Source organism: Crocuta crocuta, unplaced genomic scaffold, assembly GCF_008692635.1.
Source record: "Crocuta crocuta isolate KB4526 unplaced genomic scaffold, BGI_CrCroc_1.0 scaffold78, whole genome shotgun sequence".
Lineage (NCBI taxonomy): Eukaryota > Metazoa > Chordata > Mammalia > Carnivora > Hyaenidae > Crocuta > Crocuta crocuta.
The window spans coordinates 3,761,592-3,784,706 of record NW_027532617.1 but is presented as its reverse complement, the minus strand read 5'-3'; the positions used below and the strand labels follow the sequence as shown (position 1 = coordinate 3,784,706).

Sequence of the window (23,115 nt, the reverse complement as noted above, 5' to 3'; positions counted from 1 at the left end):
TTAAAAAAAAAAAAACATTTTGGGGGGAAAATCAAGTTTGAGACACAGTAACACTTACTTTGGCAAGATGGCAACCAAAATCTAAAAAGCATAAGCTACTAAGTATCCATATGTAAAGGCATTAAACAAACCATATTGTCAGGAGAAAATCCACAATGAACAAAAAATACAGTCTGCTTAAACATTTGAAAAGTGTAATTAAACCCTAAAAATGAGAGTTGAAAAATTATGCTCAGTTTTTGCTACAGATTAAGTGCACCTTTTCCTCTGCCCCTAAATAAAGTCAGAGCTTACTATATAATCACACCTTAGTTTCAGAATTTTCTCAGTATAAAGCAACAGCTACATCCACATAAAATGCTTATTTGTTAATGTAATAATTCCCCTGGCTCATTCAATGTGCAATGCACATAACTCCAAAGACTACAATTTGGGGTAAATATACATGAACTGAAAAAACACAATTCAAGTTTCAAAACCTGCTCTTAAAATTATTTATAGAACACTGAGGTCATTTTTACTTCTCAGTAAGAGAAAGATGTCATGCTGCCATTTGATTATCAGTCCACCTTGGCATGGGAAGAATGTACATTACCAGATGCCAATTTGAGGGACTGAACACTCAAAAAGTACTTAATGGCTGATGAAGATAATTATAAGTAAGCTTATGTTTACATTCTGCTGAAGATATCTTTACAGTCTCAGCATCTAACAATATCTCACAGGCTCCAAAAATCCTATCAGGTTTATGATGGTGCAGTATTTTAAGGAGGAGCCATTTCAGCTTAAGTCATTCAGAACCAAAATCCTAAGAATGACCAAAATCAAATCTTCACTCAGCTGTATAAATGTGATCCAAATGTGTCCACCATTAATTTTTCAAAACAAAAGATGCTATAAATAAGCAAACTATATCTGCTCCCTGATATGTGTATGGACTCCCTAGATGTCTTATTGGGCTTAATTACAGACCACTCAGAGCAGCACATTTTTAGTAGAAAGTGTAGCATGATGTTAAGCCATTTTAGCTTTTGCACATACATGTTGCACTTCTGGCTGATGATGCATTAAGATTTGCAGCATTACGCTTTTAAGCTGGGTTGCACCCACGCCTTTAATTGGCATCAATATCAATGTCATCATCCTTGTTGTCAGACTTCACAGCTTTAGGTACACTGGCAGTCTGCATACACTATGTCAATATTCTCATCTTCATCATCATCTTCACCACCTCTGCTTCCTTCAACCATTTTATAAATGTTTCTGCTTTAACACGAATCTCTTTGGCAAGGTCTTTTGAAACATATTTCTTAGAGGCCTTTTCTGACCAACTGATGATGACTTCTTCTTCCAACAGATCTGCCTCATACATCTCCCTCAGGATATGGGGAATCTTGGAAATGAGCTGAGCTTGATGCATTGCTACCACACACTCCAGACCATGAAGAAGGTACTGCTGAGCTTTTTTGTTGTTGTGACAAAATTATAGGAAATGGCACCTGTATTTCTTAATTTGTTTTCTAATCTTCTCATTAAAAAGAACTTCAGTCAAAACAAGAGGACCCATGGCTTTTACATCCAATCTTTCTGCTTCAGCAACAATTTCTTTGTCCAGTGAGTCAATATACCTTCTTCTTTCTTTTTCTTAACAAAATCAAACAGGATATTGACCCGCTTTTCAACAGTCCTTTCCAAATCATCACTGAGTATCAGAACTTTCACATGGTCACTTATTTCATCCATTCTGCATCTCTGAGCTTCCTGAGTTGTATCCTCCCCCCAGTCATCCTCCTCCTCTTCCACAGCCTGTGGAGGAGGACTGATCTCATTTGGTGGTGTTGGTGGTGGGGTCTCACTGCTGGACATGGAACCATTTTCCTTGTTTTTGCCCTTCCTGTTTTTCTTTTTCTTTTCTTTCCTCCCTGTACCACTGTCACAATTCTCAGGTGAGTTTCTGAGAATGAACATGCAGAGTTTATGATGTGTGTCAAGCATGCCATGATAGTCACAGGCTTTACAAGAGTTACCTATTGTTTGCTTCTTTGGGTTGACATGCAGATCTGTTTCAGGATTCTCACACTCAGGACAGAGAACAAATTTTTTAATGAATCCATCCAACATATCTTGCAGCTTATTCGCCTCATAAGATCCATTGACAATGTAACAGTCATTCTTAACATCAAACTGGGTCTGTGGTCCCAGCTCACAACCAAAATATTTGGTGGGATACACTGGAGGCCTATTAAATGCCTTTGCAATGTCAACCATGTTCTCGATAACTGTCTTGATACCATTTCCTTTGCCCTCAACCTTGGCAATCAGACAGGGCATCTTGTAGCGATAGAACTGGTCTGGCCTACTGCAGTTGACATGACAGACATTTTGGCTTATTAGTGGCTTTATCAGTAAGGTGAAGAGATCTTTGATTGCAACTTTTTGGTATCTTCTGTCTGGAGAAGAAGGGGTGACATAAACGACTGCAAGAGTTCTTGGTCTCTGACATGAAAAAATTTTCGTCACTGAGGCTGTAAGCTTCTTGCCTATTCGCTATGTTTCCCCAATACAGGTACCAGTGGCTGCTCAACAGCTCGTTTTCATCAAATAAAGACATAAACCCAACACTGCTCGCCTGGGACTGGGATGATGTGAGGCGCGCGGGTGAACGGGAGTCCGAGAAAGGGCGGCGGAGGCGACGGTGGAGCAGCGCAGCGACGCCCTGGGTCCACACACTTCAGTGCCAGGGGCCTGGCGACCTCTGGAATACTCTCGCTACCTCTGGAATATTCACGCTCTGACTCTATTTTAAATTTCTTATGGAACTTCCGTACTGTTTTCCACTATGGCCACACCAATTTACATTCCCACAAATAGCACACAAGGGTTCCTTGTTCTCCACAACTTGTTCTTGCCAACTTGTTTCTTGTCTTTTGATTTTAGCCATTCTAACAGGTTTGAGGTGATATTTCATGGCTTTGATTTGTATTTCCCCGATGACAAGTGATGTTGAGCATGTTTCACGTGTCTCTTGGCCATCTGCATGTTTTCTTTGGAAAAATGTCTAACTGGTTTCTCTTCCCAGTTTTTAAACATAATCCATGTTGCATCCCAAAACTTTTGTAAAGCAGTAAGTTGTCACGCGGTCCTCCCTGCCTGTGAACTTAACTATGTGTAGGTGAATATTTATCTAATTATAAATTTAGCTAGGTTACTTGCAAATTGATAACCAAACAGAAGATTGAATTTTAATTTAATTTGGAACCATAATTGCAGGCCAAAATTCAGAAAAATTGTTACATTGGGATGCAGCACTGAGGTGAAAAGTATTGGGTTCAGAAGAGCAGAACACAGATCTGCAAGATGAGAATTTATAAATTGAGCAAATATTTGTTGCTGGAGCATTATCTTCATATTTTTAAAGCATCAACCAAGTGACTTCTAGTACCTAATTAGAGAAAAATACACAAGAATATAAAGATGAGTTTCATTTTCTCATTGAGACATTTGAAAAAGGATTTCTGGTCATACTCCAGACAATGCAATTAAAGACAGGAGAAATTGCCAAATCCCCTGGAACAGATCGCAGAATTTTCAAAGCTAGGAAAGGTTGGTGTGATGATTCATACATCAGGAAAATCTATGTCGCAGATACTGAGCATGTAACTTTCAAAGGCTTCCAGCTGACTTCCAAGAGAGGCTGTTAACTTCCAGAGATACTTAAGTATTATAGGGAGAAATGGAAACCTTCAATTTAACTAAATAGGAAATGCGGATGGAATCTTGATATTCTTTGATATGCCAAAAATTATAAAGTCAATCCTAAATGTGCTAAAGCACTCAGGATCATGAGCATAGAATATAAAAAGCAGTATTTTCTGTTATGTAACTGCATATGCCTGGAAGCAATTCAGGAAAAGATTTGGATCCTGAATTATTAAGAACATTTGTATATTCTCCAGGGGCAGGAAGTCTTATTAGACAGCTGATGTCTAGAGGCCTCTAGCCTATAAATATTGGACATCTCACTTGTCTCCTAAATTCGAACAACAAGAGCAAGTACTAGCTAAATGACAAGTAAGAAGGGGATGCTAAGAGGAGAGAAGTGAATAAATGGCCTCTAATATTTGAGAGTCTGACAGAAGAGACAGCAAAAAAGAAGCTGACATAAGGTAAGCCAAGAGAAGGGTGGGGGAGGGGGGCACCAATGGAATGTGCTATGAAGGAGGGCAGGAAAAATTTGTCTTTCTAGAAGGAGGGAGTAACCAACCGTTAAATGCTGCTGAGATATCGAGTAGGGTGAAAGCTGAACCATGTCCCTTGAATTTAGTAACAGGCAGCTAATGGAAACTGAAGGAAAGTGGTTTTCATGAAATAGCAGGGCAGAAGACAGGTTAGATCGGTCTGAGAAGTTAACGGGACAAATAGTAGAGACTGAAATTAAATAACTTTTCTTGTAAGTCTAAGTGTGTAGAAGACATGAGCTGAAGGAGCCTTTGGGGATAAAACCTTTTTAAAACATTTTGGATGAAAGAATTTAAAGTTATTGGGAACAGGGTAATTCACTGTGGCTCAAATCAACTTATGACTCATTAGTGTGTTGTAAAAGTAATTTAGTGAATGGGGACCAGCATTAAAGAAAAAAAAAGGGGGGGGGAAGAAGACAAAATATTAGTGTATCATTCATAATAAGGTACTCTTATCTTAAGAAATTTTGTTTTGGGGGCACCTGGGTGGTTCAGTCAGTTAAGCCTCCGACTTCAGCTCAGGTCATGATCTCCTGGTTTGAGTTTGAGCCCTGTATCAGGCTCAGAGCCTGGAGTCTGCTTCGGATTCTGTGTCTTCCTCTCTCTCCCTGCTTCTCCCCCACTCACACTCTGTTTCTCTCTCTCTCTCTCAAAAATAAATAAACATCAAGAAAAAGAAATTTTGCTTTGCTTATTTGTATAAATTGTCCACTGCAATCCATAGTAAGAAATATTTTGTATATTTATACATGATACTTATATCTAGTGTATATATTATATGACACTTAAATATAGTATATATGTATAATAAGTATATATTGGGCTGCAATATAATATATATTTCTTATTGTGGGTCACAGACACTCTGAAAGCTAAAGTCTTAAATGTTGGCACACCTTCTGGAGAATGTGAGAGGGAGAGGACACAGATTACAGGTAGAGGAACTGGCCTTCAAGAGGAGAAGAAACTGGTACTTTTTTTTTTGTATTAGGAAAGCAGGAGGAGATGATTGGTATAAATGCAGGTTAATGATACTTGACAGCAGAATGTTGGAAGGAATTCCTTTTTGATGTATCCAATCATTTTAGTTAAATATAATGGAATAATCTACTGAGAGTAAAGAGTAGAGAAAAAGTATCCTGGTTTGTAAATAATGGATGAAATACGAAATGTTTGTTACAGAAAGTAGATTGAGATGATTAGAGAATGATATTAAGATTATGTATTTATTGAATTCATAGGAGTGCCCATCCATTTAGGAGTGTTCAGGTATCTGAATGTAGATACAGACACAGGTAATAAAGATTGTTGAGTTCAGGGTTAGGATTCTTCTCACTGGAGGCTTTGAAAGAATGATTGGACAAGGGAGGTTAGTGTATTGGTACCAAAATAACTGAAATGAAAGATTGTAGAATCAATAAAAAATATAAGGAGTTTGATATTTTGGAATAAAAGTGAAAAGGTCAGTGGAGCTGAAGGCTCAAAGACACTGAAGAACAGAAAGGGTTAAGGCTCCTGAGCAGGTGCATGGGCTTTTCACCAGAGAGTAAAACGTCTGTGATTTTGGAAGTGGAAATTATTTCAGTGGTAAGTTTTCAGTGGAGATGGCATGAAATACACCATTAGTGATAAGGAAGTCATGGGGCCTTTAAAATATGATGTTGGGTAAATTGTCCACATGGATATTGAATTTTCTGAGATGATGGCAGGAATCAAGGAGAAAAGGGCTACTCTGAGCTAGGTACCAAGATCTTTAGTGAACGAGATGAATTGGCCAAGAGGTTGGTAGATGAAAACAACAAGGAATGGGAGTTCTTAAAGGTGTATGGAAGAGCTTTTGTGGATCAAGGCAACAATGAGAACTTGAGCTCCATTTCTAACCTGTGAACTATCAAGAAGATAGTATTGCCCAAGACATCAGTTCTGGATTCAGACTGCCTGGATTCCCTTGATGGTTTCATCTCTCCATATCCTTTTGTGACCTTGAGAAAGTAATTTAATTATCTCTCCCTCAGTTTCATACCTCTAAAATACGGATAAAATTACCTACCTTGTAGGAGTGTTGTAATAATTAAGTGAAATAAATTTATGAAATTTATTCATGAAATAAATTCATGTGCAGTATAGGTCAGTGCTTGTACATAGGAAATGCACAATAAATCTTTCTGTTATTATTGGCTATTATTTTCTAGAATGTTTGAACAACTTCTGTTTGGGAGAGCTACAAAATGTTTCTCAATAGTCACCTAATTTTTTAAATTAAAGTAATATTTGGGGAAGCTGCTAATGTTATAAGGATTTACTGGTTTTATAGGAAGAGTTCCAGAAAGCCCAGTAGAATTATTTTGGAGGCAAAGAAACTATGAGTAGGATGCTAGGTGAGGGGACAGATATACTAAGAATCATAGACATGAGAACAGAACTAGGGACAGTTTAAAGAACTTAGGTTCACAGGGACATGGCCACAGTGACACACAGTTCACACTGATTCCTCACAGAGGCCAGGATAGAGGAATGGATATGAGGCATTAAGTGCATTTAGTACCAATAGTTTTTTGAGTAAGGAGGGATATTTTGGCCTTGCAGAATTCACGCATATGTGATCTGGAAAAAAGATCTTATAGGTGTGGAAAAGGTGCGATATCTCCTTTCCTTCTAGTGTCATCAACTACAAAGAGAGCAACTGTTCCTAGCAAAATGGGTAAATGAGCACAAGCCACATGGTCTCACATGGAAGTAAGAGAAGATGCACATTGGCTATAATTCCCCAACGACCCAAGTGGTATAATTACCCCTCATCCAATCACTGTTGTTTCTCTATTTTCATAAAGGTCATTATCATAATCTTAAACTAGTACATTCTTCTGTACTTATTTGTTTTATTTACTTGAATTTGAAGTCCATGAGAGCAATGATTCTATCTCTCATATTTAGTATGGCATCTACATGTAGTCACTGTTTTTGTCAAATGGAGACTACCTCTTCTTTCAGTCCAGGAAGCTTATAGACACTAATACATGGAGTTACTTTGCCTTATAAAATATTATATTGCTGTGCAGTACCTACTATTTGATGTAATTTGCCATTTGGAATTTCTTTCTTATGATCCCCCCCCAAAAAAAACCAAAAAACAAAAAAACACCAAACCGGAATCATTATGAGTCACTAAGCACCAACTAATGGTTTTGTTGTATAATCGTGTAAATAATTATATTCTGTCTAAATTTAGAATTACTTCTGTGAAACTTCACACATTTTTCCTTTCCATTAAGTCTTCAGCAAGACAGAACATTTGGTTCATCCAAAGTGCTGTCCTTGAAAAGAGTCAGGAAGTTTGAAAACTTACCAATGCACTCCTCACTAAACTGGCCTCTGCAGCCCTCTTTGACTTTCTTTCACAGCCCTCAAGATGCAGTGAAATTTGTTGCAGGATTAGAAAGGTTCAGTAGATTCTTGAAGAATTCAGAATCTTTGGCATTTTTCTGGGAACAAATGGTCAATTGGAAAACCTTTCTCAGTAGAAATGAACAGACATTTTTGAAAGCACAATTTTCTAAATAGCAATAAAGTGGTAACTTCATATAGACGTTTGCTTTAATAGTCCTAAGGGATGGCAGGTGTTCTTTGACAGCAAAGACCATAGTCAATAGTTTGAAATTAAGCATCTACTAAGATTCTTCTTCATGATTCATAGTTTGTTAAAGGATTATAATGAATGTGGACATTTCTATCTTTTGTTTTATCCTCTGCTCCTTTTCAGTTTACTCTGTTGGAATTTCTTAAGGCTTAACCTGGGCCCTGCAAAATTATCTTTATTCACTCCTTACCTGTTCCAATTTCAACCTGTATATACAGTTCATATACTCTCCTAAGATTCAGATTCATGTATCCAATTGTCATCCTGACATATCCACTCAAAAGGGCTGACATTCTCTCAAATTAAACAAGTGCAAAGAGATTTATTCACCAAGCCTAGTTCCTTTATCTTTTCCTCACTCTATTCAGTACCACCATCCACTTACCCTGTCTCATAAAGTAAAAATTGAAGTATTTTTCTTCATTATTTCTATTTCATCAGGAAACCCAGTCAAATCTACCTCAAAGATATGTTTGCCGTATGCCCACTCCTCTCTATCTCCTTTCACCCATCTAAATCAAGTCACCTACTATCCCTTTCTAGTTACTTTAATTGTCTCCTAACTGTGTTGGTTCCAGGTTTAGAAAAGCTCTCGTTCCCGGAGAAATATCACTTCTCTTTTCCAATTTTTTGCTTTCATAAAAGATTAAGGTAGGGCTCTCACGAGCCTGGCCTGGGTCCTATGAGCATCCCAGAACCAGGTGCTGGATTAGGCAGAGAAACACTGCTCTAATTCGTCGAGAGCAACTATGTGGAATTCTGGTTCAAGTAGGGTCAGCCATACCCAATCCACAGGGACAGAGAGATGGGAAAGATAATTCCCTAGAGGAACATCAGGGCATTATTTCCAAGAGATGAGGAAATGGATGTGGGGAAGGCAGAAACAATGTAGGTGTACCACTTTCACTGTTGCCTTCCTACAATGTATTCTCCATATATCAAATCAAATGCTTATTTTTAAAACTCAGGTTCTATCATTTCACTACCTTGTAAACTCTGTTCATGGTTACTCTTGCATTTAAAACACATTTCTAACCCCTTGTAACGGCTGCAAGCCCAGGCAGTATCTGGAACCAGCCTACTGTTCAATCTTATTTCGTGCCACTTTCTCATTCATCCCCCACACTCTTCCATGAAAGTTATTTTTATAGCAAAATTCTTTTCCCACATCAGGGCATTTGCACTTACTGTACACTTTACCTGAAGATATCTTTTGCCTCGTCTTGCTCTCCTGTTACTTCTTATCCTTCATGTCTCCATTCAAATGTCACTTACCCAGAGAGGCTTTCTCTGCCTATTAACTCCTACACTCTTAGTTTTCTACCATGGAGCCTCTTTCTTGGATATGCTTCTCACAAACTTTAAACATTAGTTGCTATTGTCTATCTTCCCAAATGGCATAAAAGCTCCAGAGGAGAAGGGTTATATTACCTTTTTTTCATCATAGACTCAAAACTTAACACAATCACTCTAGTCAATATAGTCTGAATCATTAAATCCTTAGGGCTATTTATGCCATTGTTCATTTTGTATATTTATTTACACATCCCTGGATACCCACAGCACTGTATCAGCTACTATAATATCGATGTTTTTGCCACTAATCCTCTGTAATGCTTCTTCTATATCAGCATCAACAAAGTTCTTTGGTCAATTACTTAAATATCTTCCTATCATTAAAAAATAGCTTTATTTATAAATATATATTAGTCTTATCTCTCTTCCTGTAACATTACATTACATTCCTTCTCTGCAAGGGAACAGATCTAATTTTATCCATTTTTAAATCAATATATCCTCCAGTTACTGTGTCACATAAGCTTTATTTTTCTGGTTTCTTTACATTTTTGATCCTTGTAAGGTCTGAATAGGCTATATTTACAGTTTAGGCCATAATTCATGAAAATGTAAGATAAAGTGATAGCATAGTTTTTAAAAATACCAAATGTAGAAGGAACAGAACACAAATGTTTCCATTTGTACCTTGGAATAAAGTGAACTAAGAAGCACATCAACTAGCAATATTCAATGTACAGACAATATTTATCTACAAATATGTCAGGAAGAGGAGGCTAGTGATATTTTTTACTAGACTTAACAGTATAATTACAAAATTATAATCATGTAAGGCTATGGCCATTCCATTTTTCAGGCTTAAAACTTTATCACATACTTCTGGCATATAGAGCATATACTTTTTATTATGTGGTGATACAATTATTAGTAAAAATTGAATAATCAAATGTTTTAAAATGAGGATTAAATACATTGCCTAGTATTAAAAATGTTTAATGATAAATCAGAGTATTAATTATTTTTCAGAAGTGGATTATGGATTAACTTACAGTCTTTTTTGACTTAAAATATAATGTGAAAGCTACCACTATAATGTAAAATTGAATGTTATCATTAACATTTGTATTATGTACATTCTTCAGCTAGAAATCAAATTGTTGTCAGGGGCTTTGCAACAAACATGTGGAATCAAGTCCAGTGTGGCATGATTCTGTGGAAGGATCAATAATCAGTAGTCTCAACCATGTACCAAGAATTGTTAGAAGCATGGAGTTAGGCACAGAAATTAAAGGACAGACAGGTATTGTGGAGGAGAAAAAAAGGTGATTAGCTTCACTGATATTGAAAATGTCTTTTATATGGTACGTTTTGGCACACATTTTGTGTTTTAAGTACCTTTCCACTCCTTTCAAAAGCAGTCATAAAATTATTAGGAGGCAAATCACCTGTCTGTGGTCATTACCTGAATTCTTTCATGGATCCTTACTTCCTTTTATAGAACTGTGGTTAGGGTTTTTCAGATCTTGTCAATGACAGTACTATAGGGCCAACAATTGGTGATTTTAAGGGATCTTCAAGAGAAAATTTTAAAAATTATGCAGACTAATTTTTAGAGCAATTTTAGAACTATAGGAAAACTTAGTGGTAGGTATAGAGACCTCTCATACACCTCCTCTCCTCTTGCAGAACTTCTCCTATTATTTTTCATTATTTTTAATGTTTCCTTAATTGTTGTACTAGAGAATTGGCAGAATTCAAATGGGACCTCCATAAATAAAATTTACTCTAAACATCTCTACAGCTACAAACTTTAGTGTAGAGATTAAAAGTATGGTCTTCAGTATCAAATAGTTGCATTTGTGCTCAAATCTTATTTCTGTTGCTTCTTAACTTTGGAAACCTGAACGAGTTTCTTAACTATTTTGATCCTTAATTCTACTATCTGTAATGAAGGAGTAACAATATCCACCTCATGGGGTTGATGTGAGGATTAAATTAGATTATGTAAATATAGCATTGATACAATATTATTGTAGTAAAGAGTAGGTACTATTATTTTTATTACAAACGAACAAATGTCATTGTTTTACAGCAATGGTGTGGAATTTGAGAAATATTTAAAGAAAAGTTTAGGGGCGCCTGGGTGGCTTAGTCGGTTAAGCGTCCGACTTTCGCTTAGGTCATGATCTCGCGTTTCGGGGGTTCGAGCCCCGCGTCGGGCTCTGTGCTGACTGCCAGCTCAGAGCCTGGAGCCTGTTTCAGTCTGTGACTCCCTCTCTCTCTGACCTTCCCTGCTCAGGCTGTCTCTCTCTCTCTCCTGGAAATAAATAAAACATTAAAAAATTTAAAAAAAAAAAGAAAAGTTTAAGGATACTTAATTCATGGCAAAAAGATAAAGTAAAAGGTAAAGGAGAGCTCTGGGCTTTGGAGTGAAATTGTTCAAATCTCAGTATTACTACCTATAACTGGGTGATTCTGAACAAGTAGTTTAAATTACGTGATCCTCTATTTCTTCAGCTTAAAAATGGAAATATTGTCACTTATATTTTGTCTTGAGAATTAAATGAGATAATACATCTCCCAAATTGTGTGTAACATCAATGGCCAAACTACATAATTATACTTCTATAAGGAATATGCATATGTACAGTAACCTTTCTGATTGTGTGCGGTGATAAAATAGAAATATGAGAAGTGTAAGCTATTTTATATCATTCATTTGGGTGTTCAACAAAGCTTTTGACAAATTTCTGTACCAAAAGTTACTTACATATGAAACTCCTAATGGATTTCTAATTATGATTTTGTCATAACTGACTTTACTAAGATATTGTAGGTAAAAAGAAATAGCCACATCTCTGCGCAGACAGTCGTCCTGCCTTATACCCTCTCTCTTTCACTCTATCTATATTCAAAGCGCTCCACGGTTCTCAGCAGTGCGATCTTGGGTTAGTTAGCGATCTTTCTATGTTTTCACAATTCAGCTATAAAATGTTTATTATGGCAGCACACTTAATAATGTGATTACATATAAAAGATGCGCGCGCACGCGTGCATGTGTGTGTGTGGTGTGTTTGTGTGTATGGACATACATACAAAGCTCTTGCATGGCATCTGAAAGGTGAACAAGCTAACAACCAAACAAAGTATAGAATTTAGTTGGGAGGAGAGATCAGAGTTCTCTTCTCCCTGACGGTGGAAGGTTTTTCTTCTAGCTTTTGTGCTGGATTGTTAAAGCCAAGTGCGTGCTCTGCTTGGAAAGCTCTCTGTTTAGAAAAGGTCAAACAGATCTATGGCGGGGCCAAGAGTAAAGGAGATACGGAAAAAATGTGTAGAGTTGATCTGTCTAGGATTTAAGAATGAGAGTTGAAAAGGTTATTGCTTTGCAAAAGAGAGTAAATAGGGCTTGTAGAGGCTTAGCAAGGAATTAAGAATGTGCACCCGGGTGGCATCTTTGACATCATATTTCTTGTCTTGAGAGAGCCGGAGAAATATTTGAGGGAATCAAATTTCTGGCTAATGATTACCAATGGGGTTGTAGGTTTTGTTCCCCAAGGGATCCAAACTAATTTAACACTTTTAATGACAATACTTGATAACATATGTTGGTTTTTGCTCTGCTTTGTTTTACAAACAGCACTAAATTATGAAGCAGGGTAAAATCTAAGTTCTGAGAGATTTAGAGGCAGATGAAGAGGCTGACTTTTCTGTAGGTTAATGTCCTGCTCCAATTCTTACCAAGCTTAGTGACAGAGCTTGGGTGAGTCCATGGTTTTCCCTGCCGACTGATCTTCTCAGGGCACCATGTTGAAAAGCAGTAGATGGAGTTCTATGCTGTGAAATGCAGAAATACATCCAAACAATAGTTACAAAACAGTAAACATTAAGATTTAAGTAAGAATTACATTTTCAAAGAGAATCTTTTACAAGTGCTGGTAACATTTGAGGAGTGGCCAGCCACAAGTGCTTTCTGATTGATCTGCCTTTGCAGGACTTGGAAGCAGGTGATGGGGAGACTTCTACACAAATGGGGTTAATGAGTGGACTGAGTCCTCTGCCTGTCTTTTCAGCATGCTAAAAGTTTCTCCTTTTCTGTCTGGAAGCTACACATTAAAATATATAGCTCTAAGTCATTCTAATAAGATCATCTTTTTCTATTTTCCAATTGGTTGAATTGTTTGATAGCATTTAAAAATATATACACCTATTTAGTGAGCCGTGCAATTTCTTCCATATTGAACATTTTTGGGACTATATGACAACAATATGAACTTAAAGGCACTTACATATTTAAAGTATATACAGCATGTATTTACAAAAATCTAATACTTGTTTAGATATGCAGAAATAGATAAATACATGAGGAAAGGGAGTGAACCATAAACTCTGACAAATCATGAAAAATGACGGTTTCACATCAGTGCATTCTTGCCCAGAATATGATTTTTTATTTCTTAAAGCACAGCAATATATAAATATAAAGAGAAACAGTAAAAGAAAAGGCAAAGTATTGAATGCTCTGTAAATGAGATTTTCATAATCTACAATGACAAATACGAGAATAGTTGCTGAGGGTGGATGATTGGCATTCCTTTAAGTGCTTAGAGAGCGTCTTATTTTACAGGGAAATAAGCTTCCAGTATGTTATTGGATTTATTATTATGCTGGCTTATTTCCCACCTAGTATGTTTACATGGCGCTTGAATTTCAGTTTGCGTTTAGTAATGGGTTTAAGACATTCTCATTTATTATCATTCTGATTTTTCTGGGTATAGCATTTGTTGATAAAAGCAGAGGAAATGGCATATCAACAACCTGCAACTTTGTCAGGGTCAGACAAAATTAGTCCTCAAATGTTCTTGCTCACACTGAACAAAACAGCATTTTTTTGTGACCCAGGTGATTGATGTCTCTAGTCACCTGACAGCATCTTTTATGTAGAAAAGATTATGTCCTCCAGTGCCTCCCTACTCAGTCTTGACCACACCACCAACTTTTAACTAGTCTGTTTTTGGAATCTTTAATTTCCCGATTCTTTGTTCTTCACATCTTATCTAATCTTCCAATGTCCAACCTAAGGTATATCATAAATGTGTACATTTTAAATGTCTATTCCCAATCTTCCAAGCATTTGGATAAGATATGGCCATAAGTTGGCCGGATTAACACTGAATCATCCAGTTTTATCTCCATTGTTAAGTATGGTCGGTTCTAAAGAAATCAAGAAGGAATGGGCACTTGAATGGCTCAGTTGGTTAAGCATCCAACTTTGGCTCAGGTCATGATCTCATGGTTTGTGGGTTTGTGCATTAGGATCAGTGCTGACAGCTCAAAGTCTGGCACCCATTTTGGATTCTGTGTCTCCCTTTCTTTCTGCTCCTCCCCTGCTCATGCTCTGTTTCTCTTCCTCCTTCAAAAATAAATATTAAAAAAAATTTAAAAAAATCAAAAGAAATCAAAAGGGAACTACAATGTATTGGCTTTCTACCACGTGATTGAGTTGATACTTAACATATATTTTTAACCAATTCTACCTGCATTACACCCATGAGATTCACCTCCTTCTCTTTTCTTCCACTGCTTCTACTCAAATTAAGTATTTCAATTATTCTTGGATTACTGGCTTATTGAAAAAAAAAACCCTTAATAAATTGTCTTATTTCCAGTATATCTACCTGAATTCATTGTAGATGTTGCTCTCATGTGGCTCTTTCTAAGCTATAGTTCTTATCGTATTATTAGATTATCATATTATGCTCTTGTTCAAAAATTTGGAGTGGCTTGTACATTGTCCCATGGTAGATTGCAAAGAGGGGTGAGCATATTTAAGAAAACACAAGATGATGCATTATGATATGGGAGGAGCAATATTAAAACTTTACTTGTATTATTATAGTAATAAGGAATATATACTTAATAAATAAGTGAATAAATTTAAAAGTGTGGGGTGAGATATTTTTCTAATAAAAGTGCATGATTATTAATATTGGAAACCACTACTGTATAGAATGATATCAGGCATTCATTTTCTCTAGAACCTTTACCTCAAATATCTCTTTGCATCGTATTATTGTTCACTCTTTATTAGAGTCAAACTGAGATGCATTTTACCACAGAAAATCCCTACTTTCCTTCTGCCTAGAAAGTTTCCTTTCATCTGCAGGCTCTCATCTTAACCATTTTTCAATTTCCAGCTCAGAGGCTAATTCCTTTGTAAATATTTTAGTAGTTAGAACAGTTTGATTATAAATAACAGAGAACCACTCAAATTGGTATGATTAATAAAGGAAATAAAGGCTTGTGCCACTGAAAAATTAAGATAAAGGGAAGGCTTCAAGTGCATTCTTCAGGGCCCAAAGCCATTTATCCATGATAACCTGGGCTCTCCATTCCTGCACATGATCATTCTCCTCAGGATGATTTCCTTAATGGTTACACAATGTTGCAGGAATTCTAAGCCTTACATTTGCATTCCACATCATGTAGAGAAAGAGAGAACTGCCTCCTTCCCCCCCACCCCAATTCAATAAAAGTCCTTGGCTTTACACTGAAGTAACTTAGGTCATCTGCTCACTCATGTGGCCAGAGAAATGATGATTAGTTTAGGTCAGTCAGGGCCTATTTTTGAGTTCAGCTAGTCAAGGTCTACCCCTGGAACTGGCAGGTCATTAATTTCATGGCTGCTTCATAATGGAGATAAAAACAATGTATTCTGAGTAGGTAGACAACAATGTCCACCATAAGCCTTAAGTCATTTACCAGCTAAAAGTAGACTCTTCATCTCCTGAATTACAATGACATTTTATTTATGTACTGTCTTTTACTCTCATTTTTTCCTTGTATTATTGTAACTTTCTTTCATATTTACCAGGCTTTAAGATGCTTGAGGGGCAAGTACCTATATCCGATTCATCTTTTTATCTGACTTCCTCCTGTCTAGCATCTAGCAGAGTGCTTTGTTAATTTATTATTATGTAGAACAAACGAATACATAAATGAAAAATAAGCACATGATTGAATTATTATATGTTTCCTTTCATTAGAGCATTTCCAAGCAGGAGCTTGGAATATATGTTTCCTTTCATTAGAACATTTCCAAGCAGGAGTGCCTGGGTGGCTCAGTCGGTTAAGCATCTGACTTCAGCTCAGGTCATGATCTCACAGTTCATGGGTTTGAGCCCCAAGTCGGGCTCTGTGCTGACAGCTTGGAGCATGGAGTCACCTTCAGATTCTGTGTCTCCTTTTCTCTCTCTGCTCCTCCCCCACTCATGCTCTGTCTCTGTTTCTCAAAAATGAATAAATGTTAAAAAATTTGGAAGATTTCCAAGCAAAGTGTGATTCAATATATTCAGATATGGAAAGGATTTATTCATTAGAGAAAACCTGGATATAATCATCACTGAGAAAACTTCCATTTCAACAGCTTATTTATTCAAAATTTGATCTTTGGAGAGAAGGAGGTGTCTTTTAAATGGCTTCTTCTCAACTACATATGTTTCGTAACCCACAGTTAGTCAGTCCATGAAAAAATGTGACTTGTACAGAAAAAAACAAAGGAGTACAAAGTGATTGGGAAGGATGGCATGTTAGCCTGCCAAATATTATGCCTTTCCGTACAGTAAGAAACTTGACCTTGGACATTTCTTGCTTGCATTTAAGTGAATAATAATCACTTAACACTAGTATAGACAAATTAGTTGACCTTCTTTTGAAAATATAATTTCTTCTCATCAGAATTTTAATTAAATGAATAAAGTGTTTTTAAGGTTTTTAGTTTTTGAGCTTCTAGATTCATGTTGGATGAAGATTTTATTTCACTTAATATAGAAGCTATAGTTAATGAAAATTCTTTTTATATAACTTCATTTATCAGAAATCACCTCCTACCCCAATGCTTCATTCAAGCACTAAATATTAAATCCAAATTGATCTCAAGAGCCACAGACACCATGGTCTACCTTAATGAATACTTCATGCTGATGACTTACCATCAAAACCTGGACCCATGATTTGCCCCCATTAAAGCAGCTTCTCTTCTCTTAGCTGTCTTGGTAAGTGACTTTTTCATCCATTGAGTTGTTCTTTTCAGAAACCGGGGAGCCACCTTTGCCACTCCCTCGGTAGAGGGATCACATCCAATTCATTATCAAATCTTGTCAATTCTGGGGCACCTGGGTGGCTCAGTAGATTAAGTGTCCAACTCTTGATTTTGGCTTATGTCATGATCTCGTGGTTCATGAGATTGAGTCCTGCATAGTTGGGCCCTGNGCCTCCCACCCTCCTTATGTGCTGTCTGTCTATCTGTCTTTCTCTCTTTTTCAAAATAAATAAACTTAAAAAAATCTTGTTGATTCTACTTCCCATATTTACAAAACGTGTCTTGAATGTGTTCACTTCTCTCAACCTCTATTGCTACTACTCCAGGCCACCATTTTCAATTGCCTGAACTTAGAAAAATAGTCTTCTAACTGGTTTTCCTGTCTCTAATCTTGTCTTTATTCATTCCAGTACCCATGCTTTCACCAGAATATTAAAAAACCCCACTAAAGCATTTAGTAGCTTTCTGTTACTCTATATGTAAACTTATAAATTCTGTGAAATTTAGACAATATAGTTCAAACCTGTTTATCCATCCTCATCTTTGACTATCTCTCTCTCTTTTCTTTACTTTACTCCATCCACACCAACCTCTTGGTTCCTGAAATACACAAAATTCCTTTGACTTTGTAGCCATTGTACATCCTGTCTCCTGCATGTGAGACATTCCCTTCACCTATCCCCTTTCTCCCCTTCTCTCTCCTTCCATCTTTCTCTCTCTGTCTCTGTCTCTCTCTGTTTCTCTGTCTCTCTGTCTCTCTGTCTCTCTCTCTCTCTCTCTGTCTCTCTCTCTCTCTCACACACACACACACACACACACACACACACACACACACACACACAATTTTTTCCTAGCCTAGCTAACTCCAACCATCCTTCAAGTCTCAGATTGTATGGCATTCTCATTTGTTAGGGAATCTTTCTCAGAACCTTTTACCAGTTTAGGCTAACTCCTCCTGCTATAAACTCTAATAGCCTTCTGTACGTTTATGTAATAGCATGTATAATAATCACATTAAATTATTTTGTGCAATTATTTGTTAAATATATGCTTTCTCCTTCATACTATAACTATTATGATGGCAGGCACTGTGTCTTTTCTGTTCATCATTGTATCCCTATTACCTAACACAGTGCCTAACCTTTAGTATGAACTCAATAAATACATATTAAATGAATGCATAATAAAAGAATGTATAATGGAAGAAAAAGATTTATTGAATGATTCTATTTGTCAAAGCACAGCTCAAAACAAAGAAGGATAAGATGTGGCCACCAAGGAAAGGAAAATGTGATGCAATAAGTCACAGCAAAAGTGTTGTCCAGTTGAGTTTTAAAAAATGATTTCTATAACATGGTGATTTTTCTCTGCTTTTTACCTTCCAGGCACTGATCTTGACTTTGCTCCGTGTACAAAAGTTCATAAACCAGCATTTTTTTCTAGCCTTAGCCTCTCTCCAAATTAATCTCTATGTTACTCACAAATTTGTACTGATTTTTTCTTTGTAATATCACTACATTTAAAAAAAATCCCATTGGCACTACCATGTTGCAGAGCACAATTATCTTTAGTCTTCTGCAAAAGTCTCCTAAAACATCTTCCTACCCTTGATCCACATAGCACTGTGATGCCAGATTAATCTTTGTAAACCAATTCTCTGTTCATGTTACTCACAGGTCAGAAGTCTCTTTTGCTCTTTGTCATTCTATAAAATAAATAGAGGCACTGTACTTTGGCATTCATGACCTTAATTCAAAACTTTCTGTTTGCTATGAACACTCCATATATTTTCCATATAGTCTCACCTCCACAATTGTGTTCATTCCTTTTTTTCCCTACTTTATTTGCTTTTTACCCCAAAATATTTCCTGACTACTCCTGTTGACAACAATCCCCCCTTTATCTCAAATTTGTTCTCATCTACATTCTGGGATAATCACTTGATACCATATCATAGTTTATATCACTTATTTTCATTTTAACATAACCCCAACTAAATTGTTAATCATTGAGACTTTTATTGTAGCCTCATCATCTTGGATGGTACCTAGTAACATAATTGCAGTCTCTTATAACTCACTGTAGTGCCAACATTTACAACAGAATTTAGTACATAATATAGCTTAATGAATATTTATTGCTGCTGCTGCTGCATATTACTTAGAGAAGGAGAGGTGGGCAGGATGAACAGAAGGTCTTGTGAAATGCCAAACATGCAGAGTATTACTAGTAGAGAAGCTAATTGAATTCATCAGCCTTGAGATTCCTAACAGTTTGTTGGTATCAGCATTAGCTGAATTGTTCCCTGACGCAAGAGAGCATGAGGCAAGGGTATTTTAACAGAAAGAATGGCATGACCAAAGGCTCAGGGGAGGATGGAGGGGTGGAGATAAGTACAAGAGATTGACTCACTTGATAAGAAGGAGAGATTGCTCACTCTATGGAGACCATTATCTTGTAGGGAAAAAACAAAGCTGTGTGTATGTGAAAAAAGTATCTTGAAAATCTGAATAAAAAGAATTTTTCTTCTTATACCAACCTATCTTTTTTTATTTTTTAAATGTTTATTTATTTTTGAGAGAGAGAGAGAGAAAGAGAGAAAGAAAGAAAGGGGAAGCACAAGTGGGAGAGGGGCAGAGAGAGATGGAGACACAGAATCTGAAGCGGGCTCTTATATTTTTGAGAAACTGAGAGAAATTTGGTCATGAGAATAATAGAATTGGAGTATTTATAGATTTTAGCAAAATAGGTAAGAAAAACTATACGAACTGAAGAAAACCTGAGCCCAATCTCATATTTTTCCATCCATATATCAATATATCTGTCATTTGTTGACAGATAAGTGAACTAATTTTTAATATTGCCATATTATAAATACTGTTGCTTTATTACTTGTATAATTTGGATTTTTTTCTTTTGTGGTGAGATGATGGTATTGATCAATATTAAACTAGAAAGGAGTAAAGAAGTTAAAATCCATGGTACTCAATACTTACCATAAAAATATCTTTTATATTGTTAACTTTGGGGATAAGAGAGTATGTATAAATATAATAATTATGAAAGGTTATTTCTTGGTTAATAGATGTTTAGCACATCTAAATTATATATATTGGCTTCTTAATGATAAACCAATATCTTGTCCCGATATTCAGAAGAACATCTAAAAATTTGATATACTCTGTTCCTTGGTCCTTAATATAATTTAATTTACATATTTACATACTTTTTAGTTGTTACGATGTTAATCTGAGTTAATCTTGAATATTAAACTATGCACTCTGTAAATAATGTGGTTATGTTTTAAGATTGCTTTCTCAGTGTTTTTTTTTAAAGTTTGTTTTTCATTGGTCCTAGGCCTTTGCTGCAGGACGTACTAAGTGATGAAGAAGCTGGTTATGGAAAGTATGCAAATGGGTTGTTTCCATTTTGTTTTGGTTTTGCTTAAAGTGTGAGCTTGGGGGCTTCCAAGGCATTCAAGTTACCATGCTGGCTGCTTTTGCACAGACATAAAGTATCTAAGATAGTTACAGAAGCATTCACATCATCTTAATAGGTCCCCATCTTCCCCTGTAGTGACCAATGTTACTTGTGATGACAAACTTATATTTGGTATCAGTAGCCTAATTATACATACACTCGTCACTTTCAAGAATATAACCAGGAAGGGCAAAGTAGGGGAGTAAGGTACATGTGCCCATAATAGTCCCTTCCCCAAATTCAGCTTTTTTCTTTGTGATCTGATGACCTCTCAATCACTTTTATTATTTTATTTTTATTTATTTATCTATTTATTATTTATTTCTTTATTGAGAAAAAGAAAACAGGCACAGGGGAGGGGGAGAGAGAGTGAGAGAGAGAGAGAATCCCAAGCAGGCTCCACAATATGGAGCTGGGTGTGGAGCTCAAACTTTAGAGCCCTGAGAATCATGACCTGAGTCAAAATCAAGAGTCAGATGCTTAACTGACTGACCACAGAGGTACCCCCACTTTGGGTCAGGAAATAGACAGTATAACATCATTTGTGTAGGTGGTAATACTATGTATCTGGGATGTGGTCATATGAAGTTGACAAGTCCCTTCCTCAAAGGTGGGATGGTAACAAAGTGAGGCAACCTTGGAAATATCAGAGACTTCTCTGAAAGATGAATGAAGTCTTCTATGGCCTCCTGCTTCCTTGTATGTGTACCAAAAATGTAGAAAAAGTGTCACAAACACTCATTGCTAGTTGAGTAAAATATTTTTTTTGATTGATTTTAAGAACTTGGGAAAGAACTGGAAATGTACATTGCATTGCATATGTAGGGGTCTAGTTGGGAGTATGAGTATTACAGTCTGGAAGGTTGAATGCATTGAATGCCTGTTTAAAAGGACTTAATGGCCCTAGAAAGATGGATCACTGTTTCTGGTTGAAATTACATTTTAATAGAATTCTGACAAAAACAATATGCATTTTAACAAGTTTCATGAAACAACATTTTTAACATACAAAATAAATAGCAAGAATGATAGTAGTGCTTGAATCAGCACATGTAACTGGAAAGTTCTAGAATATTGTGAGACGCTACAGGATGTATACATCAGATCCTGGCTTTATGTTTACAGTAGTAAAGCAGGTTTTGAGATTTATAATCAAGGTCTCAGAAATATAAGATACATACTATTAAAACTGGTTATCTGAACTGTGGGGTTAGGTTACATAGGGGAGAATATAGTGAACAGATCACGTAGTGGGAGAGAGATGAATTGCATGTGGATTATCATGGAACACAGAGTTGTGGTCTAAGAGTAATGCTTTAGATATTCTACTTTTCCTGCTGTATCTCCAATATCTCTACATATGTCTATATCAGGAGTTGGCAAACATTTTCTCTGAAGGATAGATGGTAAATATTCTAGGCTTCCTAGGGTATATGGTCTCTGTTGGAAATCCTGCCACTGTAGCCACAGACTATGTATGATAAAATGGGAGTGGCTGTGTTTCCACATGACTTTATTTACAAAAATAGGAGACAAGCGCATTGACTCTTGTTTGCTGACACTTTGTCCAGATTCTTACTTACCAAGTCAGATCTTGTCTGGATCATAACATTAGCCTCCTTCTTATCTCTGAAAAAAGTCCTTATTCATTTGCTCGAGAAATTCTATAGAACAGGTAATACATACCAGACACTGTATCGTACAATGCAGATACAGTTGTGAAAAAGACAGATGATTTTCTTTTCTCTAGGAATCTAAGAAACACTAGTAAATAAACAAAGAAGCAAGTACACAAGCCAATGAAAACTTATTTTAAGAATTATAAAAGAACCAAATGCCGTGATATGAAAGAAATTAATTGGAGGTAGGAGCTCTACTTTAAATAATGGCCAAGGAACACTTTCTGAAGAAGGTGACATTAAAGCTGAAACCTGAATGACAGGAAAAAAAAACAACAACAACCCAGCCATATCATAAGGTTGGGGAAAGAGCATTCCAGGAAAGAGAATAAAAAGTATAAAGGCACTGGGGTAGAACGATGCTTGATACATTCTGAGAATAGAAAGGAAGCCTAAGTGCCTAGAATGGAGGAAAAAAGAGGTATAAAATGAGGTTGGAGATGAAGACGGCATCCAGATCAAGAACGGCCTTGAAGGTCATGGTCATGTGTGTGGAATGTATTCTAATTGCAATGGGAAGCTGCTGAAAATTCATTATCAGTGAGGTAACATGATCTTAGGTATACTTTACAAGAATATTCTGGTTGCTGGATAATCAATGAAAGGGGAAGTTTCTGCAATGGCTCAGATGAGATTCTGAGAGTGGTTGTAGTGTAGAGAGTGTTTAGTGGCTGGATTTGAAAT

General features: G+C 36.4%; 1 pseudogene; it reads right to left on the bottom strand.

Moving 5' to 3' along the window:
• Positions 1-975: 975 nt before the first annotated feature.
• The window catches only part of LOC144245169 (eukaryotic translation initiation factor 5 pseudogene), an 87,318-nt pseudogene continuing 65,178 nt past the window's right edge, over positions 976-23,115 (bottom strand).